A 26,977-nucleotide genomic window follows, 5' to 3' on the forward strand; every position below is an offset into this window, starting at 1 on the left:
TTTAAGGGCAAATCTAATGTAGTCAGGAGTCAGAAAAGTGCCAGAATAAAAAAAACAGTTGTCAAAGAAGCAATATTACCTATTTGGACTGGGAAGCTGTAGGCTGTTTGTCTTAATCTAAAGTTCCTAACAGCACGTACCCATTAATTGAACGCATTGAACACATACAAGTTAAAGCAAAATAAAACTGCCATTTACTAATCATTTACACAAACTTATACTACTGTTGAAAGTGGAGCTGAGTGGACAATTGATTTTTTTTTTCATCAATGAATGACAAAAATAAGTACATGAAATCTGTTCAGATCAACAGGGTCCTGTGACGCCACTCCACTTTTCCCTCACTAGAAAGAGAGAGTAAAAAGGGAAACTCAACCTCACTGCTCCCCTAGGACAATCATTTGGGAAACCTAACTTATATGAATACACTATCTAAAAGAAAAAAGAATAGTCTCATAAGTAAAGGTTATTATAATCTGAAAATAATCCATAGTATCTTGATAGTTACTTTCCAGAGCAGGGCTTAGTAAGAAAGAACTCAGATCCACTGTATCTGAGTTTCTTAAACATCACACATTGGAAAAGAAGTGTACAACAACTTGTATGTTGAGAATCATGCCGCAAATAATTTTTTTTTCTTCTTTTCTTTTTTTTCCAGATGAACTTTTTTATTAATTTCAGTTGAATACTTGTTTGATTTTCAGTTTGACAAAAAGAAGAAAATGTTCATCAAAAAGTTGCTCAATGCTTCTTGAAAGTTTATTATGCTTTTCTTTTGATCCCAGAGCAAACCCTATTTTCTCTACTATGGTTCATATTTATTGTGTCCTGACTGCTACCAATTCATTTGCAGTTTTCATTCAGTGAACTCACAACAATTCTTAATGAACATTAATAAATATTGAGTAATGTGTGTATATATATGAGAAAGAAAAAAAACATAAGTTATTACATAAGTGAAAACACTATAATTAAACAATGTTTATATATGCAGGCATATAAAAATACAAACATATGTATAAACATATACACATGTGTACACTCAAATGTACAGATACATAAACTTATTTTATTCTTTAAAATATAGTTGAATACAGATGATTGAAATAATTATTCCACAAATTTTTGTGCAAAACCTTCTAACTAGAAGATTATTTAAGTAGGATTTTTTTCCCCAGCAACCAATAGGATATTTTCTAAAAGACATATCATGTGACTATTTTGTTTTCTTTTAAATTACTCTTAGATATGGAGATCCTAAATTTTTATTCAACTACAAGGTGCACAGTTAGCTTTATTTATGTTTAAATAAAAAGTAATTGTTAGTTCAGTCCAAATCCTCAAACCTTAAATAAGTTCACAGTTGCATGTGATGTTCGTACTTGAGGCAAAATCTGATCACAGATTTGGTCTAGGTACAAATTCTTTCATAAAAATTAAAAAAAGAAGCTATAATGAAAACTGAAACTTATCTGATATCTCCCATCAAAAGGAAGTCTGATAATATAGGATAGTGATTCTGGCACGCTCAGATAAGGTCCTTAAAGAGGTGCCAGGACACATCACAGACTTCCCTAACCCCATTGTCCAGAAGTTTGGTTCAGAGTTTGGGACAAACTCTGATTTCCTCCTATTTCATGGCGAGTCAGAACTGGTCTTTTGGCAAATATGGCAGCTAGGAACTATTGTCCTTGCATTTTTAAAGAAATAAGATGTCACAGCTCCTTTAATCACTTTGATTATCCTTTTCTCCTTTTCTGTAACAAAAAGGAAATAGTTTTACTCTTAAAACGGATGGTGTCAAAATAACTTAATCTTGGATGTTTTAGTTAATTTAAAGAGGAAAAGGTGCAAAGGTGAGTGCGTCATATCCTTAGGAGAGTAGGAGGTTTTGGATATATCCTTCATTAAATATTAAAATAAAAACTCTTACAAACTATGAAATAATTTATGCAGACTCATAATGTACGGTACTTAGTTGAATACCTGTATGTAATTTTAGAAATATTTGAATCACCACAAAAATCCTTTGCTAACATTCATTTAAAGTTTAATAGAGTTTTTATTAAAATAGATCTGCAAATTCTGTAATTTTATAAGAAGCTTAAATCAAGGCCAATGAAGGAGAGGGAAAATGATGTATTGCTCTGGGATATATGATACTTTGGAAGAAAAAAAGAGATGATTTTTTTCTCTAGCGATATCTTATTCCTGTCTCCCTGCACATACTCAGATACTGCACTTCAACCTCAGGACTGAAAAAGTTACTCATTCACATGCATCCAGTGTCCTCTATAATCTGATATTGGTCACCAACTGTTACTAATGTTACCTATTTCATTGAAGCATATATGTTGCCATAATCAGCCTGTCTAGGTATTCATCAGAAACTTTTCTGACCACATCTTCTAGTTAACATGGATCTACAAAATAAGGACTTTTAATTGCTGTTAGCTATAGAAGCTAACTCCCTTCCAGATGCTATCAGACACCAAAATGAACAGGTTCAAACAGTAATCTCTTGAAATTGTAATCTCTTGAAATTGACTATTTAAATTCGTTTAATTTATTCTTTAAATAAGGGAAATAAAATAACCTTCCTTAATAACTAAAGCTTACTCCTTATAAGCACCATGTTTCTGTATCTACAAAGGCAAACAAGAAGAAAATGGTCCACAGTACCATGACTATATAGTTAAGCAAAACATTCTTCTTTGTGGGAAAATTTGGGAAGTCCTGTTGTGCCGCTGCAGACATTTACTACATTGAGGTTTTGTACTACCTCACTCCCCCTTCTTGTCCACTGTCTGCTGATGAGACTCAGTTGCCACAGTGTCTTGAGGTGCCTCAATCTTTCCAGTATTGTCAGAAGTACCAACAGATTTTATTGTATCTATTTATTCCTTTGTGAAAATGTACTAATTTCATTTTTCATTAGTAAATGGGTAAAAATAATCTCTTTAGAGTCTAGTATACAGTGTTCAAATTGCTGCTGCCACCAGCTGTAAGCAGCTCAGGTTAAAAACAGGCACCGAAACTGGTAAGGAAACCTCTCTCCTGCCCTGGCCAGGTAACATCCAGGCTGTGAAACAGGCAATCCCAGCAGAGAGATGCTGGGGGAAAGAGTGGGGCAGCTGGGGGGAGCGAAGGGGCTGTGCTGCCTGCCCCAAGCCCTCCCACCAAGCATACCGACGCTCCAGAAGACCTTCCCCTCCAGCCACTTCTCAGCACAGGTCTCCTTGCAAGTTCCCAATCCCCACCTTAACCCTCCATGCCCTATGTGCATTATCTTGTCAGAAAAAAAAAAAAATTTAGACATTTTGGCAAAGAAAAAAACCAGCAAGCAATAAATGGTGAGGCTTCAATGCACGACCTGAAGTATATAAATACAGTAATTTATGAATTATTTTATCATCAAGTTTCCAGTTTTGCTTCCTACATTTTTTAATATACCCTAAAAACATCTTCACTTTTTACTGGTCTACACAAGGTAACCATATTTCCTAATGTGTCATTTACTACTGTTGCGTTAAGAGGCAGAGCAATTTGGCAGAAACTAAACCCCCTTGCTTTCCAGTCGATCCTCAGATATCAGAGGGACTGGAGGCGGCTGAGCTTAGGTTCTGAGTGATGCCCAAAGTCAGCGTTAGTAGTCCAGTCGCGCCCAACACCTTTGTTGGACTATCACGGGTCCGGATGCACTACTAACATCACACTACCTGCTCAGCCGGACACCTCCTGAACTAACACGGCCACACTCAGAGGTACGGTCGCGTTCAGGGACCACACACGGCTGAGTCAATCAATAGTGCGATTTATTGAACACACGGCTGAGTCAATCAATAGTGCGATTTATTGAAGCAACAGATATACAGGTTCTTTGGATTGCCGGTGATAAATTCACTACCTATAAAGCACGTGCAAATGCTAAAACTACGAGGGACACTACTTGGCTATAAATGCGTTAAAAGATGTAAAGTGACTCTATATAGAGATTTCTAAGTTTCCCGGGGAGGCACTTGGTATGACCGAGGGTTCGAACCTTACCCAACGGCGTCCCGATGTGGGGGAAGAGAGGCTCAGCCCGTCGACTGATCCCAGAAGTTAGAGTAGTACACGACGATGGTATCTTCCCCAACATCCAGCTCTTAAAACATTATTTTATAGTGTTTTACTTTGCAGGTGGAGCTTGAGTGACTCTAGTCATACATACCTTTATCAGGATTGGTGCAGAATTCTCTCGCTTCGCGTTTAAAGGTACAGACTAGGAAAAATTCAGTGCGCGCACTCATTGAGGAGGGGTCGCACCTTGGGGGGGTGGTAGCTTTTGAGAGGGGTGTGCGTTTTAGTATTATAATGATATTATAATTAGCAAAGTTCACTCTAAGTACAGCACTTCATCAAAGTTGACAGGTCTTTGGCCCAGGACATTGTAAGCGCAGCTTATCAAGGTACAACCTGTGCATCCCTAAACTCCCCTGTTCACAGAGCATGGCCGCGAGGTCTCCACACCGCTCCACCCTCCATGTAATCTCTCCCAGAGTCAGCACACCAGGTGCCCCTGATGTTGCCAACATCCAAGGCTGTTCAGGGAGTCTCCATGGCACAGACCCGTTGTACATGAGTGCTACGTTCCACCTGGTTTCAAGGCTGTTCTTAGAGGGTAAATTTCCAAAGTACCCCTCAGCGATTACTCCACAACTACATCTTTGCAAGATGTTTCAGCCACTTTAGAAAATCTAGGAAAAAGAATGAATGAGTATGCATTTATTGTCTTCTATCTATGAAGAATTTTCTCTGTCATTATGTTTCTAAATTAGTCAATCTTCCATAAAATCTACATGAATCCTCTAGTATTCATTTACCTTTGTCATTCAAGTGATAGACACACCTTTTATCATTAGTTAGTGACCATGATTATGTTAATGCATATAATTGTTAATATAAAATCAAACCCAAACGATCGTTTATGTAGGTATTCATTAAATACAAATCATAATTTAGGAGTGCAAGCCTAATTTTTTTTCTATCAATATTTTCTTAGTCAGTTTGAATCCTAAATGGGAAGCCAAAATCAAATATTATCACACACTTCCTCAATTTTTGTTAGGATGTTGGGAAAAAAAGTCAACTTCTTTCCTTGCATTCCAGGCCCCTCTGCATGTGAGCTTGCTCCATTCAAACTTAGAGATGTTTCATGACTGTTCTTTGAGCAAGGCGATCCTTATCTTTTAACTTGACAGATAATCTCATCTCAGACCCTCTTCTCTATTAACAAGGACAGCTGGCTTACAATAACTTGTTGCATATAACAAATTTTGGATTGTCCTTGTCTTTATGTTCTAGAGAGCTTCTATCAGTTTTTTGTCTGAAAGCTAAGCCTTCTTCTCCAAATCCATCTTTATTTCCATGCACAGATTTTGATTGATCCTAAGAGATAGCTACTATCATGGAACAGATGCTTTTAAAGCATTTATTAATACTTGTTTTCACTGATGAAAAGAAAGGATTAGGTACTTCTTTTTTCCTCTATTGTTTGTTGATGTCACCCCGAGTTACTCCTTGGGAGTTTTTTGCTTTAATGTTATTTGTTCTAACATTGCAAGTTATCACTGCTAAAGTCATGTCTCAAAACAGAAAGAGAAAAATTATAAATCTCCACTGTGATTTCTTGTTTCCACCAAGAAGTCATGTCCAGTAGAATTAAATTATGTTTTTAAAGATAAAGTGATTTTGACTCTGCTGACATTCTTTGGAGTTTAAAGAGATATGAACAGTATGTTATATGACATTTGACATATAACTTGTTTTGTAGAGATAGGCCGTATCACACTTGACCTTGAAATGCAGTGGAAACAGCAACCTAAAAGTTGTTTGTAGGAATCTAAAGGAAATTCACACAAACCTTCTGTGATCCATTCGTAAGACAAGAGTATTTGAACAACTGTGCCTATTGAATGAATACAGTTATAACATGAACTCAAGAGAATTCCGAATTCCTCTGTCGTTCTAAATGAGTGGTTCACGTGTATCAATATCTTGTGTGTGTGTGCCCCTAGAAAAATGTAAGACTGGTTCTATTACATTTATTGCACTAACCCTAAAACATCTCAAATGAAAATTTTTCTTTCTGGAGGATTAGCTGTTTATTCCTGTTCCTCACTTTCTTCACTATAACTAATTTTTAATATATATGTCACCATATTATGTTATAATATATGTTAATCACTATATTATATGTCAGCTGGAGATTACTATATTTTTCTGAACAGGACTTTTAAAGGACTTTCTGAAAAATATTTTAAAACCCTGAAATAAATTACAAATACTTCCTACTTGCCAATGTGTAACATTTTGTTAACTCCTTTAAATGTAGTTTAACAGGTAAGAATCACAGAATCACAGAATCCTTAGGTTGGAAAGGACCTTTAAGATCATCAAGTCCAACCATTAATCCAGCACCACCATGTTCCCTAAACCATGTCCTGAAGCGCCACATCCACACGTTTTTTGAACACTTCCAGAGATGGTGACTCCACCACCTCCCTGGGCAGCCTGTTCCAATGCCTGACCACCCTCTCGGTGAAGAAATTTTTCCTAATATCCAATCTAAACCTCCCCTGGCACAACTTGAGGCCATTTCCTCTTGTCCTATCACTGGTTACTTGGGAGAAGAGACCAACACCCACCTCACCACAACCCCCTTTCAGGTAGTTGTAGAGAGCGATAAAGTCTCCCCTCAGCCTCCTCTTCTCCAGACTAAACAACCCCAGTTCCCTCAGCTGCTCCTCACAAGGCTTGTGCTCCAGACCAGCTTTGTTGTCCTTCTCTGGACACGCTCCAGCACCTCAGCATCCTTCTTGTAGTGAGGGGCCCAAAACTGAACACAGGATTCAAGGTGCGGCCTCACCAGTGCTGAGTACAGGGTCACGATCACTTCCCTACTCCTGCTGGCCACACTATTCCTGATACAGGCCAGGACGCTATTGGCCTTCTTGGCCACCTGGGCACACTGCTGGCTCATGTTCAGCCAGCTGTCAACCAGCACCCCCAGGTCCCTTTCCGCCAGGCTGCTCTCTAGCCACTCCTCCCCAAGCCTGTAGTGTTGCACGGGGTTGTTGTGGCCAAAGTGCAGGACCCGGCACTTGGCCTTGTTAAACCTCATACAGTTGGCCTCTGCCCATCGATCCAACCTGTCCAGCTCCCTCTGCAGAGCCCTCCTACCCTCCAGCAGATCAACGCTCCCACCCAACTTGGTGTCATCTGCAAACTGAGGGAGCACTCGATTCCCTCATCCAGATCATCAATAAAGATATTGAACAAGACCAGCCCCAGAACCGAGCCCTGGGGAACACCGCTTGTGACCGGCCACCAGCCGGATTTAACACCATTCACCACAACTCTCTGGGCTCGGCCATCCAGCCAGTTCCTCACCCAGTGAAGATTAAACCTGTCTAAGCCACGAGCCGCCAGTTTCTCCAGGAGAATGTTGTGGGAGACGCTGTCAAAGGCTTTACTAAAGTCCAGGTAGACAATGTCCACAGTCTGTCCCTCATCCACTAGGTGGGTCACCTGGTCATAGAAGGAGATCAGGTTGGTCAAGCAGGACCTGCCTTTCATGAACCCATGCTGGCTGGGCCTGATCCCTTGGTTGTCCTGCAGGTGCCCTGTAAGCACTCTCAAGACCAACCACTCCATAATCTTCCCCAGTACAGAGGTCAGGCTGACAGGCCTGTAGTTCCCAGGATCCTCCTTCCGGCCTTTCTTGTAGACAGGCGTCACATTGGCAAGCCTCCAGTCATCTGGGACCTCCCCTGTTAACCAGGACTGCTGATAAATGATGGAGAGTGGCTTGGCAAGCTCCTCCGCCAGCTCCCTCAGCACTCTTCAGTGGATCCCATCAGGCCCCATAGACTTGTGGGTGTCCAGGTGGTTTAGCATGTCCTTAACTGCTTCCTCCTGGATTATGAGGAGTACATTGTGCTCTCCATCCCCATCTTCCAGCTCAGGGGGCTGAATACCCTGTGGATACCTGGACTGGCTATTAAAGACTGAGGCAAAGAAGGCATTAAGTACCTCAGCCTTGTCCTCGTCCTTGGAGACAATGTTCCCCGCCATATCCAGGTTTAATTTGTTAAAATATATGCTAAGTTTTGCTATGAAAGCAAACAACCTTTGAGCCCCACATTCACCTCCCTTCTGGCCATCCATAACCTCTGCCTTTTTCCACATCTTTTTTGTGATCTCTGTTCTGGCTCCTCAGGCAGGTAGTTCAATATGAGAATGTTTACTCAGGTAACATTGGTTACTGCAATGGTTTGGGATAAGGCAGAAGGAGCAAGGTGAGAAAGTACTATGTAGACCGCTGTGTCAAGAAGTTGGTGTGGAAAGGGAAGCTGCCAAGATGAGGAGCATGGTCTGGTCTCAGCGAAAGTTACTATGGTTCCATCACCACTTCTGACAGTCCTGTTTTGACTAATTTCTGTTTTTCAGTTTTGTCTCTAAGGTCTTTTTTCTTTTTTTCATCATCAGACTTTGTAAAATTAACAACAGCAGTCTTTCAGATGATTATCTGCCTTCTACTGTCAATCTTTTGCAAAAAGTAGAAGCAAAATCTGCTCAATCCATTCACTAAGTGATCTCTATGGTCAGTAGATAATTACTTAAATATACTATAGAACATTTTCTTCATTAGAAGTCATTGTGGAAGTTGTTTCTGTGCTAAGATACAGTTCTTAAATACTCTGACCCCTGCACTTTAGCAGTCCAAGTTGCTATTTCGAAGTGCAGTGGATTATATACAGTGAATCGGAATCAATAAAACATAAGTCCTTTGATACATCCAACGACTTTAATGATTTCTCTCACTTATGTCAACTTTGTACAAAAGAAGCACGATATCATAACTGCTTAAGTCTCTACATTTTTTTTGTGGCTTAGATCACAAAATTATCAAGAAATAAAAGAGTAATTTTGCATTTTGTACTATTCTTTTTCCTTTGCTCACTTTATCTTAGGTGTTACAGACATTTTATTCAGGCAATATCACTCCTGCTATTCACTTTCAAGGATAAAACAATTTCAGCTTGAAGTTTATGCAAACCTAGACGCATGAATCGGTAGATTATTTTCAAGGTTAAAAATGTAAGTATGGAATTAATAACTGCAGAGGTATAATTATGTGATGAGGAGAGGTGTTTTAATTGCTATCCTAGGCAAGGATTGCATATAGCTATTACATTCAAAGTTGCATGTAGAACAAAGATATTGTACAAACTAAAGAAAAGGAACTATCCAATTCCCTGAACAATTTCAGAAATTCTTTTTACATACATAGCACATGATTTTCTTTCACTTCCATTGGTTTCAAAGTCATTTATAGAAAATGCCGTGCACCACCCGACATTTAATTTTCCTAACTATTGTTTATGATTCCAAACTGAATAACTCTCTCATGGCAATGCATTGCTATGAAGCCTCACACAATTAGGATTCAATATAGGAAATTTTGTTAAATGAAAAATATAATTTGCTTTCCATGGTTTACTTATTTTAAGCTTTGTCTGCATTCACACATTTCTGCTGTCTCAAAATGTTCTGTTTCTATGGGATATCCAGGGAAGATCTCTCTTAAAAAAAAGGGGACAATTCTGTTTTCTTTAAAAAAAAAATACCCTTACGTGAAATGCTGAATAGCAAAACACACTCTTGTTTTTGCAAACAGAGATAAAAGTAAAAAAATTGGTCAGTCTCATATGACAATTTCCTATCTCTGATTCAGCAGCCATATCAGAACATAATAATTTGACACCAATATTTTCAGTTGTCTTCAATTTTGTTGCAGAATACTAATAAAAAAACCCAACCAAAAAAAAGGTAGAGCTAAGGGGGACTACTGAAATCATGTAGAAGAGTCACCAGTGCAATAAACTTAGTTTTGCTCTATTCTGGTTTGGTCTGTCGTTTTCCTAGATTCAAAGTACAACCATTATAAATCCTTTCATATTTATTTCTTTAGATAAACCATTTCATTAATCAGCATAGCCAATTATGTCTAACTGTCAGCTTCAGTGATTAATGAAATGGTTTATTTTAGGAAATAGCTGTCAGAGGGTTTTTTATTTATTTATTTTTGTATTAAAACTCCCCAAAATTTAAAGAGAGGGCAGCAAATGCAGATTATTGCCATAACAATCACAAACAATGAGGCATCATACTTTTTTTTGTAGTTTGGTATTCATCAATTCCCCCTGACTTGAAATACAAAAAAATCACTTATGTAAGGTTTTTCATTAAAGAAAGAGAAAGATCTAAATGCTCATTTCTTTTCTTCTTCTCTTGTTACTATTATGAAAATAAATACAAATCTGAGTTCTGTTTTAAAGAAATTGCTTCTTCTTGAACAACTTTGTCATTCTGATATTTTGTCATTTTTGATACTTGTTGTTCCAATAGTTGGAAACCTTTTAATCACTAGCCTAAGATACTTATAATACTTTTGCACACATGTTCTTGATTTCTACCCTGCTGTTTCTGTAGACTGTCATTGCATACTAGACTTCCCTGTTTGCTAGATCAGGTGAACCCATGTACTTTTAATCTTTTCTGCTCTTGAACTTTTTCTGCATTACTGTCCTGGTTTCAGCTGGGAAAATTTTCTTCCTAGTAGCTGGTATAGTGTTGTGTTTTGGATTTAGTGCAAGAAATATTGATAACACACTGATGTTTTTGTTGTTGTTAACTAGTGTTTATACCAAGCCAAGGACTTTTCAGCTTCCCATGCTCTGCCAGCAGGGAGGTGCACAAGAAGCTGGAAGGAGGCACAGGCAGCTGACCCAAACCGGCCAAAAGGATATTCTGTACCTTATCATGTCACGCTTAGTATATAGAACTGGGAGAGTTGACTGCAGCTCAGGAACTGTCTGAACATTGATCAGCAGGTGGTGACCAATTGTATTGTGCCTCACTTGTATATTCTTTTATCATTATTAATATTGATATTAATATGATCCTCTTCCTTTTCTGTCCTACTAAACTGTCTTTAGCTCAACCCACAAGTTTTACTTTTTTTACTTTCTGATTCCTCTCCCCCATCCCACTGGGGTTGGGGGGAGTGAGTGAACCGCTCTGTGGTACTTAGTTGCCCGCTGGGGTTAAACCATGGCAGTTACCTACCTATATGCAAAATCTTTCATGAGTAACAGCATTCAGTACTATATTCCCCAACAGCACTAGACTTTGTCCTTGGGTACTTGCTCTTCCTTCCTCATTAACTTTAAAGTCTTTCAGTTTAACCTCTGGTACTTTAATCTGTGTTGATACTCGCTTAGAGTGCAGCAATACACTGCTCAGTGTATAACTAGCTCCTTTTAGGTAAATTCAGGATCTATTCCATAAATGAAAAGACTGTATAAGACAAAAATTACAGAGTCATATTTTGATGCCTACAGTATAAGTTTCAACAGCTGAGCAAGTTAACTTATACTCCATTTATAGGAAATTTTAGGCAGTTACTCATCTGGTTTATTTTAAATGTCTACTATAGGCCCAAATAAACTTCTCTCTTGACCTCAGTGATGAGGTTTCTATTAACTGTAAAAGGAAACTCAAGTGACTTATTCGCTTACAAGTATTCTTATTATAGGCATGTAGATTTAATGAGATAAATCTGACCCATTAGGTCTTGTACAAGGAGACCACACTTGCTTGTACAATGAGAGAGTAGAGAGTTAGTTACAGATACTTAGAGAAAATAGTTAGAAGGAAAGACAATTGGGGAGAAAGTGAGATATCATTATCTATGTATTCAATAATAAAACTTTGAACTGTTCACTAGTTACTCAATGAAATAGGAATATGCACATGACATGAATACAATACACTTGCACATGACCTGTTGAAAACCAAACCAAACCATGACCAGTTTTTCCATTAATTTTGTTGTTGACAGACCCATTGTTAGAACAGATTGCAGTGAGCAACCATCTGGCTTGTATGAGTAAAGATTTTCTTTAAGAGACTTTGTCTTGTGGAATTCTGCTCTTTGGAAAAGTAAGAAAAAGCAGGAAATGTTTTCTTCCCTTTAGGTGAACTTTCCTCTTTCTAGTTCTGCAGTTCTAGGTGAGAAAAACCTAGTGTCTTCTGTGAGCCTTCAGTATCTGTTTTTCCTGAAATACTTGTGTGCATGGTGAGTCCCAAACAGAGAGCACTTCATGCAATATCAAGAATTAAGGGAGAATGAGTGATAAGTTACTAGCAAGGTTTATGAGCAAGAAGGTCCTGAGCTGAAACACTCCTAACAATCCAGGTTAACACCAGACATTTGCCAATTTTTGTTATGTTATTCAATGTTATTCTAAAGTTATTGTGAGTAACAATGTTATTCACTCACTTGTGACATCCCAAATCACAAAATGTTCATCACCCAAATAGTGTCTAAACACCCTACCAACGTGAGTGAGCAACACCTAAGTGTCAGGAGTGGTTCAGGTTAATTGGTCCTATTGTTCAGAATGAGGGCAACTCACTGGACAGACAAATTTGCACACACATTGCAGGCCTACTGCTCTCAGCCAGAGAGGCTTGTCTGCACATCCACCTGAACGATGGCTACTGGGTCACTCCAGGCAGTAATCCAGAGTCATTGGTAATCCACAGTCATGGGTCCTGGATAGTAACTGCGAACTGCAATTGGAATCTGTCCATCCATGATGGTTAACAGGTGGACTCAATGATCTTAAGGGACTTTTCCAACCTAAAGGACTCTATGATTCTATGATTTCCAGGAGTATTTGCTGTGCATGTTACAGCTATATAATCTATTTAATATGAGATTGGTTTAATATCATCATGTATCAGGCTTGCAAACTGTACAGCTCAGTTGGTAAGGGAAAGTTGGAAGGTATAATCTGGAAATAATTTATTAACCAGTTTCCAGAAGTACCTTCTTCCTAATGTATGGCTGTTTATATTTTCAAAGTGTGTTGATACATATGCTGATGGGAAAATTGTTTTAAACAGTAGCTTTACTGTAGCATTGCTAAGACTGGAGCCTGTGGTGAAAATTTGGAGATAGATTGTCAACACTAAGATAATATTCTTCCTCTCACAGAAATATTTATTGTAAAATTTAAAGTTATTCTGAAAAACACATGTGCATTGCAAATGGTCTTGAAGACAAGTTTGCTACCAGAGTTAAAAGACTAAAGTTTCTAAAGGGCTGTGAGGATGGGAGTGCAGATGGAAATATGATCATAAACTCTGAGGAGAAGCCACCATCTGGAAAGTCTAGAGACCTTTTTTCCTGGAAAAGGACAAAGGATACAAACCATTCCCCTCCAATAATTATTGGGTTTGCATTCAAAACAGAATAAAAAACAAGGATTGATTTCCTCAAAAATACTCTTTTTGCCTTTTTATCAGGCTGGCAAACACAATTAAGCAATGGGGCCAAGCTGTCCTCTAAATTTGCTATCAGTTGGCACACAGGAATAGATATCTTTTGCAATACAGATTGGAAAAATAGAGGTAGTCCATCAACAATTACGATGGATGAGTTTTGTTTTTCTCTGAGGGTTTTCTGTCATCTGGCATATCAGCTAACACTAGTCTGAGAAAAAGCAGGTTTGTAAGATTTTCTTCATACCTGTACATTCAATAGAGCAGTCCTGCAGCTTGGAATTTCTCATTTTCATGCACTAAATTAAAATAAGTTTTCAGTCCCAGCCACTGGTCAATGAACCCACATACAACAGAATCAGCAGACCCTTATTTCATCTGGCATGACTGGATAAATTTTAGATGATTGTGATCTTCAGTGATAGTTTTGTACAATGTTTGGTAGGTTATTTGATGCACCGGTGATTTGGAAAACCAATTGTTCATCTTACTAATAAGTATTTTCAAGTTTCTGGAGAGTGTTTCACCTTCTGCAATAGATACTTCCAGATGGAGTAAATAACATACCTGAGAAGCTAAATCCTTTAGACTTTTTTGTTGACACTAACCATTGCACTTAAATAATTTTACTCATTCTTTGCTCCTTTTTCAGAGCTAGATCATTTTGTAATGTTTATTTCAGAATCTAAATGTTACTTTGTGTATCCCATCATTCACATTTAATCAAGGAAAGCAAGCTGTCATTGCCTTTCATATAGTTACTTTTAATATTAAAGAGTGATTTCACATAAGTTTATTATATCAATATCTGTAAATGTCTTTGAAAAAAGACTTGCAACATGGGATATTATTCTTCAGTTCTCTATGGAGAGAAGGTAAACTCATTTTGTATTAGGACATTAGACCTTTTTCTGTGAAGGTCAGCCTGGCTTGCAGATTCTCTGCTCCTATGCCTACATAGTTCATCCAACTGAAAAGATGATAACACAAGAAGTAGCAAAAAATAATGCCAGTCCATCTTCAAAAGCGATTTCTTTGATTCCATGTTTTTCTGTCATGAACTGCAATGGTTTTTGCCTAGCACATGAAAATGCAGACAAAGCAGAAGTGCCTTTTTAGAGTTAAAATATTGCAGTAAGTCAGCAAGCCTCATATTCAGGTGGTGCAAAATACAAAAGATCTAACCTAAACTTTATGGACATCACTGGAAACCACCTTCACCTATTCTTTTTTGATCTGTTTCATGTAAACACTCGTTCCCAGTTCTTTGGTTGTATTTCAGTTTGTTTTCACCATGTTATATTTGTAGTCTGAACCATGTTAATAGTATTAGAAAATAATGCATTCTCAATAATTACTGATGTTGTGAATCACTCATGTGTCAAGCTTAAAAGTCTGTAATGTTTTACCGTACCCAAAGCATATACTCACACCTGTCCCCAGAGCAGATGCTCCTATTCACAATCTAATCTACACAAAGAAATACAATGGTAAAATAAGTTAAAAAAGACAGTTGGCTCAGACTACCTCATACCTGGATGTTAATAGATAAAAATCCTATTTGCTGAGGGGAGAAAAAAAGAGCATACTTTGCTGAAAATGGATTAAAGTAACTGATACTCCCTTCAAACTAGGTTTTGTGCTAACCAGTAGGTTGCAAATCCGTTTACCAGATGATGTTCTAAAAAAGCTGCGTTTACAGAGAAAACAACTAAAGAAGCAAGCTCTGCAGCATATGTTCCCTCTGTCCCCTATTCTGCCTCTTGCCAAAAGTTTGTTTCTTTCAGGCTGTTGGCTATTTCTCTCCTGTCTTGCAACCGGGAATTTCCTTGGGCAGGGGTGCATAGTGATTGAATGAAAGGCAGTCTCCCATCCACTCCTTCTCCACCTCCATCTATCCTTAACACTCTGGGACCAGGAAATTAATTATTAGGGTAATATCTTCTACACCACTTTCTCCCATTCTACATAAAATCATTTAACATGGAAGAAGTTGCTCCCGATATTTAAATATTTTCTGGGGAAGAACACAAGAGTCATTTCCCGTAATCTTTGTTACCTACTCTTCAGCCCATGACATTGAAATTAATTTCCCTATTGGACTCTGCAAAGTCTGTTGAGTAAACTAGCAAATATGTATTTTTCAGGTGTGACCAAAATATTTCTCTCTTTCTTCACTCCTGTGAAAAATAGACAGTTATAATATATTGTATAAATATGAAGGTATGAGAACAGTCTACGGTTTTCACCTTTTTAAAATAACTTCTTATTCTTAAGGAAAGTATTTTAGTTTCAATCAAGTCAAATCTGACACCAAAGAAATCTATTGTAAAAAGGTTGCATTTGTTGCTTTTCTCAGACTAATGTACATCTGGCTCTTTTTAAAGCTGTGTAAAAAATAATAGGCTTAGGATATTTGAGTGATCTCTAAATTTTTTAAAGCTTAATGGCAAAATAATCTGTTAAAAAACATGGTCTACAGTCATCATCCCTTTAACTGCATGTTAAGGACAAAAGTAATCACATTAAACTGTAACATAAGCAAGCAAAACTCCATCTGACAGCTGAAGGCTATACACTTATATGTGTCAGGGACTGATTTTTTTTCTGCAGGCTGTCATATAGACAGATTATTTTTAACATGCCACACTTACCTAGTTATATATGAAAAAGAGCATTTGTTTAGGAACTTGAATACCAAGGTTCAGTGCCCTCCCATATCGCCCTGAAGGATACCTGATTCCCAAATTAAAGATTAGATAATGATGACTGAAGAATAGAATAGATCACAGTCTTCATCTCCTTTCTGTCTTTCATCCTCGGTAGTTAATGCAGGATTTGTGGGGCTAGGAAAGGGGAATTCCAAAGGAAGACATACTTGAGGGAAATCATTTGAAAGGAGGAAATCCTGGATTCAAGATTCTTCCTTCAAGTTTAGTTTTGCTTTTTGTGAAGTGACTGTTTAATGCAAAGCCTAGCTCCCTGAGTTTTAGATCACATTCTGCCTCCATGTTTTAAGAGAAAGTGGATTCAAATGCTGCTGCATAGGCTTCTAAATCCATTACTGGACTTATCCTTTGCTAAGTACTCTCTTCTCAACTTAAAGAGGAAAAAAATGGCATATGCTTTAGTCAGTAAACCCTTTTCATTAGATTGTCAATTCCGGTAGTGTTTTATGCAGAAGGTGACAAATTCTCTTCAGGAATACTGGTAAGTAACAAGGCTGGTGACGAGAACAATGTATAGAATTTACAAGGTATTGTAAAACCATTCAAAATGAAGACATCTCAGAAATGAATGTCTTCAATGGGCAAAAGAGATTTCAGATATTTTCATCACTATTCAAATATGCAAAACGAATTTGTAAAATAGACAAAACAACTCTAGAAAAAGGTGTTTTCTGCAAAAACTACATTATTGCAAACCTTCTTCCTAATTATTGCTACAATTATGTGATTGCTTGAACATCCATTTATTCCCCACTCATGCTGCTCTTCATATATCACTAAGCAGTTTCTTTAATGTATATACTGGCAACATGTTCAAAAAATCTTACTGCTTGTTAACTATATTTCTGGTTTTAGAATGGCATATAACTATTAAGAAATACTGGAGTAAACTTATATTGCATTTCAGCCATTGATGAGGATGGATTAGCATATTCTACCTGTAATTTATGAAGTTAATTTATCCATCACTAACTGATTTTTTCTCTTATTAATGACAATAGTACGTTTAGCTCTTTGGTGAATACCTGGATTTATACTGAATCAGGTGCTGAATGAAAACCTCATGTTAGTATTAACAAGAAAGAAAACCTGGTGCCAGTATTAACAATTTTTCACTGAAAATATTTGCAACCCATCTGGCAAGAGTTTTAGATCCTGGAATAATTTTAGAAACTACTCAGGATTAATTAAGTTATCTATGCTGTGCAACTGCAATTAGATCAATTAGGTTTCATAGCTGTGGAGTTGCATCAATATCATAGAATCATAGAAGAGTTTGGGTTGGAAGGGACCTTTAAAGGTCATCTAGTCCAACCCCCCTGCAATGAGCAGGGACGTCTCCAACTAGACCAGGTTGCTCAGAGGTCCATCCAACCTGACCTGCAATGTGACCAGGGATGGTGCATCTACCACCTCTCTGGGCAACCTCTTCCAGTGTTTCACCACCCTCATTGTCAAAAATGTCTTCCTTATATCTACTCTAAATCTGCCCTCTTTGAGCTTAAAACCATTACACCTCGTCCTATCACAACAGGCCATGTGAAAAAGTCTGTCCTCATCTTTCTTATAGAGCCCCTTGAAGTACGGAAAGGCTGCAATAAGATCTCTGTGGATCCTTCTCTTCTCCAGGCTGAATAACCCCAACTCTCTCAGCCTTTCCTCATAGGAGAAGGAGAGGTGTTCCATTCCCTCTTAACATTTCTGTGGTCTTCCTCTGGATGTTCTCCAACAGGTCCACATCTTTCCTGTGCTGAGGGCTCCAGAGCTGGACGCAGGACTCAGGTGGGGTCTCACCAGAGCAGAGCAGAGGGGCAGAATCACCTCCCCTGACCTGCTGGTGACGTTTCTTTTGACGTAGGCCAGCATACAGTTGGCCTTCTGAGCTGCGAGCACACATTGCCAGCTTATGTCCAACTTCTCATGCACCAGTACCATGTGCTACCAGTCCCCCAGCACGATGAGAGCCTGAGAGCATGATGCCTCCTGTAGCTGGAGTAAGAATGTTTCCTTAACAGGCTCCCCTTGATTGGGTGACCTGTAGTAGACATCAACCACAAGGTTCTCTTTGTTGCCTCAAACTTTGATTCTCACACATAAGCTTTCAACCTGCTTGGTGCTATTCTTCAGAGACAGCTCTTCACACTCTATCCTTCTCTTGACATAGAGGGCAACACATCCGCCCCTCCTTCCTTGCCTGTCCCTTCTGAATAGCCTGTAGCCATCAATAGTTGCACTCCAGTCATGTGATTATTCCCAGCAAGTTTCAGTAATGGCAACAAGATCATAGCTTTCTAGCAGCACAGTGACTTCCAGCTTCTCCTGTTTGTTGCCTATATTGCATGCATTGGTGTAGAGGCACTTCAGCTGGGCTGTTGGCTGTGTCACCTTCTTAGAGGAACATCGTGTAGTTCCTTTGAGATCTTTTGCTCGTGTTTCCCTGTTGGCTCCTATTACCTCAGTAGCCCCTGGCTCATCTCTGTAAGACTTCAAGTGTGTTGCAGTGTAGTCAGCATGTCTCAGAGCAACAGGCTTAGGGCCCTCAATAGCACCCCATCCCTCTAACCTTGGCGTGTCATCCTACAGCTTGTCACGGGTAAGCCTGATATTATTCCCCTCCCCCTTCAAGTCTAGTTTAAAGCCCTGCCAATGAGCCCCGCCAACTTGCGAGCAAAGACTCTCTTCCTCCTTTGAGAAAAGTTAATTCCACCCAATACCAGCAAGCCAGGTGCCTTGTAGACCATACCATTATCAAAAACCTGAAATTGTGGCAGTGACACCAGTCATGGAGCCATGTATTAATAGACTGAGCCCATCTGTTTCTTCTTATGTCACTGCCTGCAATTGGAAGGAGGGAGGAAAAAATAACCTGTGCTCCAGATTCCCTTACCAACCCTCCCAAGGCCCTGAAGTCTCTTTTGATCACCCTTGGACTATGCATTGCAGATTCATCACCACCCACATGGAAGAACAGTAGTGGGTAATAGTCTGAGGGCTGCACTAGGCTAGGATGTCCTTGACCCAGGACCCAAGGAGGCAGCAGACTTCCCTAAGAGGAGGGGCTGTTCGGCATATTGAAGCCTCTGTTCCCCTCAGAAGGGAGTCGCCTACAACCATAACCTGTCTTTTCTTCCTTGTGGGGGTGGTCATGATACGGGGGATGGGCACTTCTGACCTTGGCAACACCTCTGTTGTAGTTGGACCATCATCCACATCATCCATGGACTGGCCCCTTCCACATCCAGAGCCTAATACCTGTGGAGGCGAGGTGGGCAAGGAGGGGATTCGTCTGCTACCCTGAGCATGGACTTGCCTCCATTCACTCCTTTCCTTGAAGCTACTGCCTTTAACCTGGCAGGGGGAGGATACAGGACCCCCTTGAACTTGTTTTGTTTTGTTTTGTTTTTTGTTTGATGTTCCTGTTTCTGTCTCAGGGAGGGCAAAGCATGGTTCCATGAGTCCATCTCTTTCTCAGACTCCCTGATGATCCTTAAACTTTCTACTTCTTCTCGTAGCTCTGCCACCAGGCTGAGCAGATCATCCATCTGGTCACACCTCACACCGCTGTTCTCGCTGCCACCATCCATTACCAGTGAGAGGCCCTGACACTCTGCAGCCTGAGACCTGGATGGCTGCATGTTTCCATGGGAGCTCTGTCTGGGTTGCCACATCCATTCTGGTGACATGGCTTTCTGCTGGGTGGATACCATAGCTAAGCTCCTCCTGAGAGGGCAATGACCATCAATTGAAGTCACTTCTTGAGCTGGTAGGGTGACTATGGCCTCCCTTGCACTCCCTCCCACGCAAACTGCCTTGCCATGCCCTGACTGCCGCACCATGCTCTGCTCGCTCTCTTTGAATGCTTCTGGTCACTAGTGCTCCTCAGATTGCTTTTTTTAGGCATGGGGGTGAGCAGCCATTGCTCTGACAACACCCAGGCCTCATCAGTGTCTCCCACGAGAGCTAGGTTTATCTGACCAGAGGACACCCTGTGCTCAGAAGCTTCTATGAAGATTACTTTTCATGCTACGTACACTTTCTCGCTGTGCTCCAAAACCACAAAATTCTGGGGAATTAGTTATGTAATAGGATTTGAGAATCTCATATCCCACACACAAATTGCTTGAGTGATGCCAAAAAATCTATATTCTTTAAAAAGGGCAACAATCTTTTTTTTTTTCCCGGAGGAAAGCATGGTATCCCTCACAAGTTAGTATTATTAAGAGATTGTACTGTGACTATATGTAGATATTTTCACTTCACATTTCAATCAATTTCAAGGCTTGATGACCAATATAATCTTCTGCTACTTAAGCTGTGGTTTCACTATTGGGTTAACTTGGTTTCACTCCCCATGAAAACAGTACTTCTGCCTTGACTTTTATGGGATGCCAGATGGTTATGGATTTGACCCAGGTAAAATAGTAAACGTCCTTCCTCTGTGGGGTAATTTTGCCAGGATCAAACCTTAATTCACTGTGCCACCTGGCTGTAACTATTAGGACCAGTACAGAGAAGGGACCAGCACAGAGCTGGGATGTCTTCATATGATGGTAGTGTCAGCTCAGGTCAGCTTCAACTGATGGAGATCCAGATGGTATCCATGCTTATATCTAATCCTTTGTATTTTTATCTGCTAACTGTAAGTGAAATATAGAAATTACATCTAGAATGAGACTGATCATTATTGCTTCTTGACACTTCAGTTATGATTTTCAGGGGTGGGGAGGGACATATGGTGGGGAGGGACATACCTTGGTTCTCCATTGTGGTGCTCTACCATGGTTATGCAATTTCATTTCCTGCCCTCTACCTTCAGATCGGGACTGAGTTCATTTCTGTATCTGAATCTAATACTTGCAATCCGATGTTTTTTTTAGAAGAAAGCTGCAATTGCTATAGGAAAACAAAGAAAACAATGAAGCTTACCCTTCAAGAAAAAAAATATTTTACTCTTTGCTAGTAAAAAGGCAGGCTATGCTTGAAAGTGTTTGATAATTTTTCTTTCTATACTCTTAGGGAAAGATTTAGGTCCAGCCATAAAAATTTTAATCCCAGATTTGATCTTGCTCAGTGTCTTTTTTCCTAAATTATCTTGGTGTTTTTAAAATATAAAACCCAAGAATATGTAGGCTGCAATTCAAGATTTTCGCAGACTAATCACTGAACAATTAAAATAAACTTTTGCAAGAAAAATTATTCCTACACACCATTACCTATCTTTCTATCACAATTAGCAACAAATATTGATCAGAGTGCCATGCTGCAAGAATTAATTCCGTTATTTACTTATATATTTTTTAGTTTTAAATTTTCCCCGTCAAATTAGTTTCTTTTTATTCTTTTCATGTGAAAAAGGGAGAACAGAACATTGCTGTTCTGTGTTCCGGTAACAATATTTAGTAGCTTATTACAGTTCTAACAGTCTCAGTCTTTCAAAACCTCTTAACATTTTATGTAACAATAAAGAATCTGTAGCTTGAGTTTCAATTGAAAAACAACAATGAAAAACTATTTTGTCTACATTTGTTTTACTATATTGCCTTCTAACACTGTTTCTTTGTTACTTTTTAAGAACCTTTGAAAATATTATTGTGTGCACCTACAGTCACCTGTGCTTTATCTATAATGCTGAAAAGGAGAGGTCCAGGGACTGATTTCTGACCCCAGAATGTGCAAGCCTGGTATCCACAAGCCTTGCAGGCTTGTCCCGTCTGTAACAGATTCATCCTGTGGTGAAGTAGGTAGAGTAGATCAAAATACAGTGAGAGAGGTAGCTAAAAATTAAATAGTGCAGATGTTTATGGGTTTCATATGCAAGCTCATTTCCAGGACCTATTATTTAACAATACAGTCATTGCCATATACCTAAGTCATGGAAAGCTTACACGACATCTGGGAGCCTACACGCTGTTTTGCTGAGTCGTGCTGACAGGAGAAACCAGTCATTTTGTCTATAATTTAGGAAGATGAATACTGAATGTCAATCTGGGGTGGAAAGCACTGGAAAAAGAGCCAGGGAGTCAAATCAAAATTTGTCTTTATAAAGTAATTTTCAGCAGAGATCTTTACAGCTAATCCACTATTGGCCACAATTAATCCCTAACCAGGAGGATAACTGGGAACTCAAAAGGCATACTACTACACTGCAAGATGGATAATAATTACATTATTCATTAAATTATTAAAAATAACTGCATCATTAAAACAAACAAATAATTTATCTGACCAAAAATATAGGTTGGCTCAAGGGAAGGGATGAGGCCCATCTTTTTAAAGGAGTTTTGCACTGGAGTTAAACAGCTATGTACCTGGGAACAGCGGATCTGAATGCTAGAATAATACTCCATGCATATTGTGTGTGAACGTGTATGTGATAGGAATATGGTATATGGTAAGAGTGTGAAAGATTTTTTTTTGCACTGTGTAAGATTTTAAATAACTAGCTTCATTGTAAAACCTACAAAGTTCATGGTAGAAAGACAAGTAACATGTGAAAGTTACCCTTAGGCAAGTATTCATTAAAAGGCTTCTCTGTCCTGGGTGTTAATGATAATAAAAACACAGCAATCACAATTAATTGTGAAAGCTACAGCTGAGGTGTCACCAGTGGATATAGAAACAAACAAACAAAGGAAAAAGCAAGCTTGAAGTTAATCAAGAGAGGACAGAAAAATAAACGAACTGTGAGGCATATTTAAGTACCATAAACATTTGCCATAATGTTGATTTGCCAGGAAAACTTAATCATTACAGGGGCTACACCCCAGGCATATACTTGAGACTAAATAATGAGCACATTTAGTCAATGAAACAAGTGAAAGCAAGGTTTCCCCAAGAGAAGAGACAGGAAATCTATTCCTTTATAGCAAAATGATAAATAACCTACCATTAATGTCCCAGTGGAAAATGCTATAGAAAGGTCATAATGTTATAGTTTATTCCTGGCTTTTCAATAAATGGTAAAAGAAAAATAATATTTAAAAAAAAAGAACTTTGACCAAAACAAGAAAACAATAGAAAAACAGAAAGAAAAAAGAAAAGTTGTGTATACAAGATTTTATAATAACCCCTTGCCATAAAAGTGTACCTCTTCAGTGAAATTGTTGACACTGCCTTTCTGCCCTCTGTGGAGGTCCAATTGCTTCTTATTTCAAAAAGAAATGGTTATTACATGGACAAAACTAGGCTGAAAATAGAAAACTTTCCTGTACCTTAAGACAAGTGAGATTATAGAATAACCTTCTCAATGAAGTAATGAGAACAGCCATCTTCATTGGTTTTCAGAGGCATGTTATCACTTTTTTGAACGGGACTGGTTATAGGGTTCCTCAACCCAGGAGGTACTTTCCACTCTTTTTAAGAAGTTTTAGTTCCAATGATGGGGCCATTTTCCTCATTCTCTGTAGCCATTGTTCCTACTAACTAAAACGTCTTGTTAGTAGCTTTAAAAGTCAGTCCCCTGTACAAAGAGGGAAGAGAAGGTAGGCAGAAGGTCTTTGGATTTTAGCTTTACAGAAAGGCAAACAGCACACATACTCACTGGAGACCTCATATTTGCAGATTTGGAAAGAAGAAGGAAGACATCATGAATGGGGGGGACAAAAGGCAGTACAAGGAATTTAATTTTCAGACAAGTATGGTGGCAATTATAACAAGCACAACATGGTTAAACTGACCTCATAGACAGTGCCCTTACTAACACTGCTAATTATATCACTTACAACAGCATTAAAAGAACTATGATAATTGGCACAGCATGGTGCATTCAAGAGTTTTTTTTCCCTAACTTCACACTGTACCCCCTGTAACCTGAGGAAAAGGGAAGTTATTGCAGTTTCAGTGAACTGCCCACTGAAGTTGGCATGTCTAATTTCTCTATAATTATCAACAGAAGTCTCTGCTGAAAGATTTTGTTCTTTTACTTTTGGTAGACACAGGTACATGTGGCTTCTAAAAGGGAGATTTTTCCACCCCCATATCCAATAACTTCATGCATATAACAGCATACTTTCACAAGGGATATCTGTGGTTGCTTTGATGCATGAAGGAAAGTAGTCATTTAGCTGAGAACAATCAAGCAAACAGAAGAGAAGTCTTCTTCATATAAAAAGTTGACAATCCTGTTTCATCATCGGTACACATAGACAAGCTGATATTTTGTTTTCCAAAGTAACATCAACTATTCCTGTTTGCCAACGAGGTTCTGAAATATACAGAGGCTATCCTGTGATCATACATACACTGAAAATTTATTTTCTGCATTGAAGAACTTTATTCACACTGAACATTAGAAGAACCATACTGAGAGCAACCAAAAGTCTGTATAATCTTCAGGCAGTTAGTAGCAGGTGCTTGTGAAAAGAGAGTAAGAACAAGCTAAGTGCAGAACAATGTTTCCCAAAATACTTTCTCTCAGCTTCCAGCTATCAACTTACCTATCTGAGACAGAGGCTGCATTTGCCTGGGTGTGTTTAATAGCTCTTGACAGCCATTTCCTCCATGAAAGACATTTTCTAATCATTTATGAAACCGTTTATACTTGTGTTATATAAAGCATTGAATGGCAGTGAACTCTCAAATTAAATTTCCTGTGTGTGAAAAAATAATCTATATAAATTGTCTATTTTTTTATTGTGAGGAACAGTGACCAGTATTTTCTAATACCTTCTCTGTTCTGGAAGCCACTCCACCTAATGCTCCTTTCCTCCTTAATTTATATCTTTGTGTAATTGGTTGCATCAGGCTGTAATGGAGGATATTTCAAATGATGGAACCATGTAAAAAAGAGGCAGAAGAGCAATCTTTACTGTATGCGCAGAAGGCAAACTTCTTTGCCACAAGTTTTGAAGCAGCAGCTTGTCTACACATCTGCAATATATCAACAGAAACCACACCTACTGTATCATTGCATTATTTGCCTGTGGAGCCCACTGTCTGCATGATATCTAGCTAGTATTAAAATAATAGCAGAATTTGCAGTCAGGGAGAAACTACAACATTCTGACATATTGTTTTGACTGAGTGTAACGAAAAGTAGGAATACAAGTGAATGTTTTCTGATCAACAATATTTCCCTCTACATGATTTCAGAAATCTCAAAAAGTTTTATGGTCGTGCTTCACTTCAATAAGAATAAAGCACTTTGATGTAAGGTAGTAGTTCCTTTTGACTTCAACACTTCAGCTTTTATTTATATTTACATTTATATTTATATTAATTATACATAACAACATCAAGGTCAAAATGCAAAAGGCAGAGGAAAGTACCTTAATCTTGTCAGAATGAAATATTTCAACGCTACCTAAAAAAATTTCAAGAGTTTGTTAAAATTTTTCACTATAACGAATATGTTTTCACAAAACATTTGGACTTCTGTAAATGAACATATTTTGAAAGAATACTGTTCTCACATCAAATGTTTGACCAGGAGTAATTATTATTCTCTCCTCCCTACACATGGATGTTGACAAGGAAAAGTATATTTCATATTAAATAAGACACAGACATGCAGAAAGGCAGAGACTGAAGTACTTAAATGATCCTTTGGAAACCTTTAAGCATTTTAAGCCCAAAATTTAGATGCTGAACCCTCTGTCCCAGCTTCTATCTAAAGCTTAAAGTGCCCGAAAGCTCAGAGTGGTAAGCATAGGAAAGTCCTATATTAGTATTCTTAGTGTTTAACTCCACACCCCCCTCACCAGAGATGACTACTCTGCAACAAAACTGGTAGAAAGGAAAGTGGATCCTTACCTCTGCTACTTAAGTTCTCCATTATTTATATTAGTTTAAATTGACATAGAAACGAACTTGCATGAACATCAGTGTCAACATTGCATCGTCTTTGACATAAGGCTGGTGTAAACCACTCTGGTCCTCCCCTGCTCCTTTTTCTCGTGTCTTGTCCTATTGCTGAAGCTCACAGCCTGCCCTGAACTGTGCAGAGCAGCAGTTCTTTGGAGCTAGACCATAAAATAGATGACCTAAACTATCTCTTGGAAATGAAAAGGAGTAGGCTGGGACAGTGGAAAGACTGTCAAAATCTGACATTCATATAACTTTATCCTCTGACACCAGACAGAAAAAGATGGGCCTTTGGGGGTTATTTTTAACCATCGTCTTTTGTGTGCAAAGCTGCACAGACTGCTTGTACCAGCAACCTTGATGTGACAACTTAAGAAGGGGGAAAAAGCAGGACAGTCCAGGAAGGGGAGGGTGTCTAACTAGTAGTACTGCTGAAAAAAAACAGTTGTGAAGCTACTTTCTCAAGCCCTTCTACAGCTAACCACGTGATAACTGGACTGAAGCTTAACCAGGGAGTCCTCAGAGCAGTCTGACTGAGGACTGCCCTCACTCCAGCCCACCACCAGCCATCATTCCCAGCACGTCCATTTGACTAGGCTACAACCCTGTGCTAAAAAACCGAAGATGACAGAAAAAAAGTGGAGGAAGATAGTTTTGCAGCAGTTAGCACTCTGAAACAAGAGGAGGCAACAAGGCGGCGGGCTGGACCACAGCAGCCCCACAGCTCCCTCCTTGCCAGCCCTGCAGTTGGTCTCACAGGTGGGCCACAAACTACCTGATCTGCAGCCGGTGGTATGGCTCATAGTTTGTGATCAACATACTCTACAAAGCATTTCTGAAACCGGCATGGTTTAACGTTTGGCTGCTTTACCTCCTAGTGTCATATTGCCCAAATCAGAGTCTTGGTGAAGGCTCAGCCCAGGGGTGGTAAGATATCCTATTGCCCTTTTTCAGTCCAAGTGGGAGAGGATTTCCAGCAGCCTGAATACAACATGTTGAAACTTTTTGCCCAGAGTAGCATGGTAATATAATATGAAAAAGCTGAACAG

The sequence above is a fragment of the Phaethon aethereus genome (assembly GCF_964289735.1).
Source record: "Phaethon aethereus genome assembly, chromosome: 1".
NCBI classification, from domain to species: domain Eukaryota; kingdom Metazoa; phylum Chordata; class Aves; order Phaethontiformes; family Phaethontidae; genus Phaethon; species Phaethon aethereus.